The sequence below is a fragment of the Lactuca sativa genome, chromosome 6, assembly GCF_002870075.4.
Source record: "Lactuca sativa cultivar Salinas chromosome 6, Lsat_Salinas_v11, whole genome shotgun sequence".
In the NCBI taxonomy this organism is placed as follows: Eukaryota; Viridiplantae; Streptophyta; class Magnoliopsida; order Asterales; family Asteraceae; genus Lactuca; species Lactuca sativa.
Window position 1 is genome coordinate 16,878,749 of NC_056628.2, and position 9,260 is coordinate 16,888,008.

Genomic DNA, 9,260 nt, shown 5'->3' on the forward strand with positions numbered 1-9,260 from the left:
GTTAAAATAAAAATTAAACCGTTTTTAAGTTTTTGTTAAATAACAAAATAGGAAGAAAGAAAGGTAAAATAAAATAGAGAAGAAAAACAATCATTTTTATATCCTCGAGTTGATAACAATAAAAAAGACATTTATAAACTTATCGGCTAATTTGTTTTTTTTTTTGTTCTTATGATAAGGGTCTCCAGCCTATTCTTATTTTTCATATTTCCTTCTATTTTTTCTTCATTTTTTTTTCCAATTTTACTTCCTTTTGGGTATATGAATATTATTACATTATATTTGTTGTGATATTATTCATATCTCTCAAAATCTCGATAAACTTTGAGTTGTCAGTTTTAGTTTTTTTTTTATATATTTTAAGTTTATTTTTATTTACTAATTATAATTTAAATTTATATTTAATATTTATAATATTTTGTTATATATTAGATTATATTAGTTAATTATAAATATAAAGTTTGTTTTTTTATGCATCACATTCATATAAAAAGTTAAATACATATTAAAATTTTAAAATACGATTACATATTTTACAAAAATTTATAATTAAAATATATATTACAAACACAATAATATATGTTATTAACCATGCAATTAACCTATATATTACAATAATAATTTAATAAAAATCTACAAATGACGATATTATTAGCCTAAAAATAAGGTAAACAAGATTCAGATCCCCTAGGTTATTAAAATATTGTCCATGTGATAAATATGTTATAAATACATGTATAATATTTATTTAAATATATGTATAATATTTATTTAAAAGTGTGTATGTTTAATATTTATATAAACGTATGTATAATAGTATTGTATGAAAAAACATACATTATATTTGTTAAAACCAAATTAGTAGGATGGATGTGTTTAATAATCTACGTAAGTTGAAATAATGAAATATACTATGAATATATTTTTTTAGGGTAAAAAAATAAAGTATGGTTGGAGATTAAACACTATTAACTTTATTTTTTACTCCATTTTTTGATGAAAATGAAAATGAGTTGGAAATGGTCTTAATATGCAATTTTAGGTTAAACGTCATTTGCACTATATGAAGTGTGAACGTAACTGTTGTAATTTAATAACATTATCACATCAAAAGCATTATATGAAGTGTGAACGCAACTGTGTAATTTAATAACATTATCACATCAAAAGGTGTTTGAGATTTCGTTTTGAAACTCAAAAGGACTTTTAGGTAAAATAACTTATTTACTTATGGTTGTAGGAAAATATAATTTTTTAAAAGTGTTTGGATCAGTTTTTGTGTTGGGAAAAATCAATAAGACAATAAGTTATTTTTTAAAAAGCAATAGTCTTAACTTATATATATATATATATATATATATATATATATATATATATATATATATATATATATATATATATATATATATATATATATATATATATCAAGGTTGTAAAAACGTTCAACGTAAGCTAGTCGGCTAGACAATGATTAATCGGAGACCATATATTATATATATATATATATATATATATATATATATATATATATATATATATATATAATCGGCTACAAACATGCCTTCTCCTCTCTTTTTTGTCTTATTTCTTTTTGGTTCAAGGGTGTGTAAAGAGTGGTGGTTTAAGATGTGATAATGATGGTGATTCTCGGTGGTAATTTCGATGGTGAACAAGGGTGGTATAAGGAGGAGATTTGGTGATGGTGGACATAGATGAAAATTAAGGCGGGTAACGGCGATAGAGAAGAGGTTATATGATGGTTCTCGGTTGTTGTAAGGTTAGGTAGAGGTGATTATTATAGTGGTTTATGCGGGTGTTTGTATTTTTGTGTTAACAGGTAGTGTAGAGGGTGTTCGAGGGAGCTGTGACAAGTTGCAATTTGGCTAAAGAATGAGGTAGTCTTCGTTCCGGTGAAGGAGGTAGTTTATGTTCTTGTGAAAGAGATGGCGCTCTCTCGGCGATGGTAGTAGTGATGAATGTTTTAATAAGTTACAAAACCACCATATCTGAAGAACTAAAGAGATAAAAAAATTCCCACGTCGTTGGTTAGATAATAGATGAAGGCAAGCATGTTATATAAAAAGGGAGTTGGCTCCTTTGAAAATTAAACACAACTAAGCTTTGGGCTAGATGGCTCCTTTGAGCCGGCAAGCCTTTTAGAGTTAAGCATTAGTCTACCTGGCTCCTTTGAGTTGGTGGGTTTTTAGAAATGGACGAGCTAACTTGGTCCGATTTGGAGTCCGAGTTGGTCCGATTTGGACCAACTTTAACCGATATTGACCAAGATCGACTACCCTAACCTTCTAACCTTCTGATAAGGGTGTTCGCGATGCGGTTTGGTTCGGTTTAGAGTTGAAACCGCAAACCGCACCGCACATGCGGTTTGAGTTTTATGGAAACCGCAAACTGCACCACAAAGGCTCTAAACCGCATATGTGGTGCGGTTTCATGCGGGTGGTTTGGGCGGTTTATGCGGTTTGATAATTTGTTTCAATTTATAACTTTGGTTGTTATTAATTACATCTAAACACTTTCAAATTTTATTAATTATATTGCATACCAGTTAAAAGGCATAGATATTGCAAACAAAAAAAACACATAATGTTTTGCTAAGTTGTTATGACTTATGAAATTTGATATCATAGTCTTTTAAGTCTTTAATTATCATATTTAACCATCGTGATATAGAATAAAGTTATTAGACAGTATGAAGTATTTGGTGATTTTAGCTTTTACAACCTAAAAGTTATAAATAATCTTGAAAAGATAAAAATCTTAACTTATTGAAATCTCATTTTTAAAGGTTCATGAAAAGTTCTTTTAGAAGTCATTTTCACATTGTCAAACATTCTTTTAATTTATTAACTTTTCAAAAGGCCAATAAATCAATTAGTTGTTTTTAAATGCAATCTCAAACACACTCCAAATGCAATGTGTATAATAAATTGATGTGCAAGATGCAAATATGCATATAACAATAACTCACATATTATGTAGCAAAAGGAGAAAACTTTATATACATTGAAAAATCAGCTTTGTCTTTTAAATATATATTGAATGTTTTTCTAAGTTTATCAAGAACTTTTCACCAAAAACATTACTTTTCCGTGCATAATATTTCTCATTTCATATTTACTTTACACCCGCCTTTTCTTTAGTTTTCAAAGATTTTATCATTGCCAATTAACAACATTACTTTTCTCAACGTCTGATTTTCTTTTGCTTGTTGAGATTTTTTCGTGGCCGATTACCATCACTATTTTTCCCAACACCCGAATGTTACTTTAGTTTGCCAAGATTTTATGTTCCATTTTTCATTCTTGGAAGCACCCAAATCAAGATCGCTATCAACTTGTATATAATGTTAACGAATCATAATTACACATGTTTTTCGAAGGAATTGGAATATCTGACATGTTTAAGAAACATAACATAACTCTTAACTACTGATTTCTCAAAGTACTTCCAAATCATCATCGACACATTCTGTTTGCTTTCATGATTGTCTCCCTTACTTCTAGTGTTTGACGGACGCAGTACGTCTCAGTGTAATTGGATAACGCTTCTAAGTTGTATACTCTTTCAAAATGTGTGATTTATGCTCTATTGAATTGATGACAAAGTATGGGAATTAAGTGTTCGGAGATGAAGATTAGCCGATTAGGGGTTAACATGTTTGAGTTTGAGGGTTTATGGTTTATTCTCACGACTAATTTTATGTTGTTTTTAAAAAATTTGTTGGTTACAATGTAAAATACCACATGAATTGAAATTACAAACAAAAAGCGAAAAAGAATATTGCATTTACTTAGGACCAAGAGTAATAGTAACTATACATTCGATCCATATAACGTAAACCTAGTTGAAGCAGTTACAACAATCGGACTTGTCATGGAAGGTAATCAATTAAATAGAAAACTGTAAAGGAAGACGTCATCGACTAGAGATTCTTTTCGGAATACTCCTGAAATAATAGTCAAAATTGCATGTGATACAAAATAAAGAAAACATGGATTACTCCAAATGAGATAAACAACATACTCCGATCGTCAACGGAAAAGGCAAAGTAGGAATGCAAGAGTAGTTACCAGAGAAGCGATGTTATGTAGAAGCGGTGAGAATGACTTAGGTTTGGACTGTGAAGAGTAAAAGGTGATATGAGTATACGTCAAGTAGCATAGGGCAAAAAAAGGATATATATATATATATATATATATATATATATATATATATATATAGAGAGAGAGAGAGAGAGAGTCTACAAATGATAAGTAAAGTTACAATCGACATTGCTAAATGATATATAGTTAATTAATTAGGGGTTTGACTTTTAGAGGGGTACGTAATTCAGAATTCTCCTTAATTCATAGGATCTTTAATTTTGATTTATGTCATAAAGTACTTTTTTTTCATAATGGACCTATACATTAAGTATATAGCTTGTACCAAAAATATTGCAATCTTATTCATGTTGTAAGCATAAATAACTAAACACGATCCCGAACAAGTTACAAGTCATTTTTTATCTCCTAATTTCCATACCTTAAATATAGTGTATTTATCCTTTTGTATGTACCTTAACTCCAAGTTGCATTAAAATATGATATCCAAACCTAATTAGATAAACGTTACCATAATAAGTTTTTTGAGCTATAACCTACATCTCCACATATTACTATTATATATATGCATCCATGCCCACAAAAATCTACAAAAGAAACTATCAAAACCATAAAGCCATAGGAGAGTTTTTATTCGAGTCGTGTCGTTGTTGTTTGTGAATCTCATAGCCATGAATCCAAGTCAAGTAAGTTATTGCTTCTTAATTTACAACCTGATTTCATTTTTGAATCTTGACGCCATGAATCCAAGTAAAAACAATTGGGATTCTGATTCTTTAGGAAAAAAAACAATGGTAATTTCGGTTCTACATGAAAAAGCAATGTCGCTTATGATTCTCCAGGTAAAAAGTTGTGTTGGTTCCGAAAGTGATGAAGATTCTTCAGAGAAAAGCAATGAGAATGATAAAAAACCTTCCAAGGAATACAAGAACTGTTGTGTTTGCAGATCAAAATGTGAATTAGTATTGTGTGAAAAATGCAAAATCGCTTAGCATTCACATTGGATTCGTTAAGATGACGATATTGAATCATAACATTGGATATGCCAATCTTGCTCGTGTACTTTTTTGTGAAAACGACATATTATGATGTGAACTGTGTAAACGCGGTTTCCACATAAGTTGCATTAAAAACAAAGTTATTCCTTTGTCTTCGGATGATAAAATCAAAAAAATGTTTTTGTTCCAGGACATGCGAAACCTTTTATTATGTGAAGACAGGATAGTCAACACTCCATTGTAATAACCAGGTCGACTTGGAATACTTTAAATATGATGAATGCAATGAATGAAAACTACTTGTGGCACAAGAAACTACAAGTGGGGTTTTCAATATTGGAGGCGTGTTTTGAGCGTAATCAATTGTGTATATAACATAACCAAATCAATTTGAAAAATAGCTTAGATTGGTATTATGTTGAACTCGGTAAAGAAAATGTTGGATGTTTTGTGTTAGATTTATCTCTAATTGAATTCATGTGGAAACATAGCCCCTGTAGAGGGTTTTCGTAAAGTCACATTAATGTTAAGATCCAAATTTCGGGGTTACATTCAAAACGTTGTTGAGAAGCTTCTAGAGAACATAAGTGAGTTCACGTTTATTTACTAAGGCATTATATTTATTTTTAACTATGGTATTAATGTTTTTTCATTAATCAATCTTATGTAGACAAGATTACACAATAGTAGAAAACTGAAGAAAATTGTTCAATAAGGAAAAGGAGAAACATGTCAATATATAAGATTGGTTGTAAAATGTAACCGCTAACAGAGCGTATTACAAATACCATATCATTTCTACAATCTTGGAAACCCGTATTTTCATTCCAATGTGTCAATGGTATTGAGACAACTTAAGATAAGTCAATCTTTATAGTAACACCACCTTAACAAAATCATCAATCTTTTGTTTTTCTTCTTTTTATTATTCTTCATGCTAAAAACATGTTTTCTTTTAGGATGTTTGGAGTCTTCTTAGAGATGGAAAAGAGAATCATTTATTGTACAAAGCTTAAATAATTTTCGTTTTTGTAAGTGGCTATCCCTCTCATCAAATTTGCCAACACATTGATATTATTAAAATGGTTATTGCAAATTCAGGAATCCAATATCACTTTCTATTTGTTAAATACCAAAAATGAAAGTCAAAATAAGCACTCAATATGAAAATATAAATACCCCATATATAGTCAACTTGTCAAATACGACCATTAATTTGTATACTCCCAAAGTTTAGGGATTTATACAACTTTTTACATACTATGATTGACATTATGTTGTTGATTGTATTTGTTGTACATTTCCTTCCCATCGACTTTATTTATTTATTATGTTTTTTCGTTATGTTTTGGTTTAGGCCCCATCCCATAAGACCTTAATAATGTTTTACCTCATAAAAGTGTAGATATAACTCCCTAAATATTGCAAATACAAACATCCCATATATAGTTAATTTTTATAATATGCCCCTTAAATAATAAATCCCAAATTTTGGGGATTTATAAAACTTTTACATACTATGATTGACATTCTGTTGTTAATTGTATTTGTTGTACATTTCATTCCTATCAACTTAATTTATTTATCATGTTTGTCGTTATGTTTTGGTTTGGGCCCCACCCCGTAATACCTTTACAAGGTTTTACCATGAACTAATTGTAATCTTGGGAATGCCAAACCTTCTTAGTTTTTTCTGTTTATGGCAAAATTCAAAAAATAACAACATACTTTTATCTGTTTGTGTATTACAACATTTCATTCTTTGAAAAATCCACCCAATTATAGATGTCATGCTTTAAGTAGATTCTATATTAAGACGTTATACTTTGAAAAATATACTCAAGTTTACTTTGTATTTGGATGATATTGCCTTAATTGTGTAATATCCTTTTCAAACTACAATATTGTAACCAAGAAGAAATGAAAGTACGGTTCTATATAGATCATTAATCTTTTTTTTGAAATTTGTGAATATTGATTGCTTACTTTTAACAGCTTAAAAATATGCAAATTTTGGATCATATATTTCCACCTCAAATGCGAAAATTGCTCATAAATACACTTTAATAAAAGGATGTTAAACTGCCACGATTCATTGTTGATGTGTTGAACACAATTATTTTTGTTGAAAACATCAATAGTTTTATTAAGACTACTTGAAAAATAACTTACATTTTGAGAGAGTACTACAATTTTATTTGTTGAATTATTTCTTCAATGGTTTGGAGAACATAAGTTTCACACCTATTTATAGGTGTTTCCACTTACTTTAATGAAGGTTCTAGATATTACTAAAATCTACATACATTCATGTTTATTCTATAATCTTCTAATGTAATATATATATATATATATATATATATATATATATATATATATATATATATATATCTATTACAAGCTTCTAGAATGTTATACATCGACCTAGATAAGTCTAGTACCTTCCAGTTTCTTCCAATGTAAAGGTCTTAGGAGTCGTCATCTCTTCTTCTTTGTTTTGGTACCAATTCCATTCTTCTTTTTCGTCAAAAACAACATCATGACTAACTCGCAACTTTTGGTCTTACGGATAGATATGTGCATATTTAGCCATGTATTTAGTATATATTTTTATTATTTATTGGCTAATTTATTGCAAATTATGGGAAAAAAGGTACTTAATTGTGTTTAAATTGTATTTCCAGTCCAAAAGATGTGCTCGGAAGCAAAAGGAAGCAGGAGATGCGATCGGAAGCTCGGGAACTGAAGAAAGAAGAAAAAGAGCCAAATCCTAAAGGACTCAGCGAGTCTGAACGACTACTCGACGAGTACCTATGAATTTTCGCGAAGTAAAACATAAAGTCCTTGTTGTACACGGACTCTACAAAGGGGACTCGGCGAGTCAATTATCTACTCGACGAGTAGACCCTGTTTTCTGAAATCTATCAATAGAAGTCAACTCCCGAATTGAGGCTCTCTTTGGAAACCCTTGGAGGTTAAGTTGCGATTGAAGTTGCTGCTGGAACCCTAGGAGCTTGAAGATCAAGACTAAGCATCCGATTTTGGGAAGATTGAAGGCAATTCAAGTGTATTCTTACTTTAACCTTTGATTGAATCATGTTTAAACCAATGGATTTCGTTTTTGAGTTTGTTTTTACTGAAATTATGAACTAAAACCCTTGTCTTCTGTTTAGGGTAGATGATTTTGTGAATATGGATTAATTTTATGATTAGGATTAATTTAATTTGGTGATATTGTTTTGTTAAGCTTGTTAAAGAACCTTATGTGTTAATTACAACTATTTTCAGTTAATTAACCAACATATTAAGTTGCATGAACATCTCTTAATTGTTAATTTTGTAACGTCGTGAATTTTCAAAACAATTTTTCATTTTTTAAAACATAACATATCTCATATAGCAAACTCAAAACATCAAATGTATCAATAGTTATCTCAGTAGAAACATATCCCAGAATCTCAAATACATAATGCATGATACTCTATCAGTGTGTACAAATCATGTTGGCACCTTCCCACGATCCTCATTGGTTCCTGAAACACATATCACACAACACGGTAAGCATAAATGCTTAGTGAGTTCCCCAAAATACCACATACAACACATAAGCCACTCAAGGCTATAACTTGGTAAGACCTTCCAGTCTATGTGTCTCAGCGGGACCCTTCAGTCCTATAGCTCGTTGGACCCTCTGGCCCGATCTAAATCGTTGGACCCTCCGGTCCGGTCTGGTTGAGGACCCTCTAGCCTCGTAATTCGTTGGACCCTCCGGTCCGATCTAATTTCACATAGCATACATAAATCACAAGGCACATAATCTCAAGCAAGCACATAACACGTAAGACCCTCCGGTCTGCACATAGATACCACTCTAGGTAATGTATAGTGAAAAGACTCACCTCGGGAAATCTCGAAAAGTCTCGAAATATAAATACTGATCTAGCCTCCGCCTAATCACATAAAGTAATTATCTCAAATCAATAACGGCTCTCAAGGCTAGACTAATCCCTCCCCATGTTCTCTCAGAAGGCTAAAAATACCATTTTACCCCTCTAATGGTCCAAAAGTCCACATGTTGACCAAACCTTAAAAGTCAATTGTAGGGAGGTACTATAGCACTCCGTTTATTATTTAATAAATA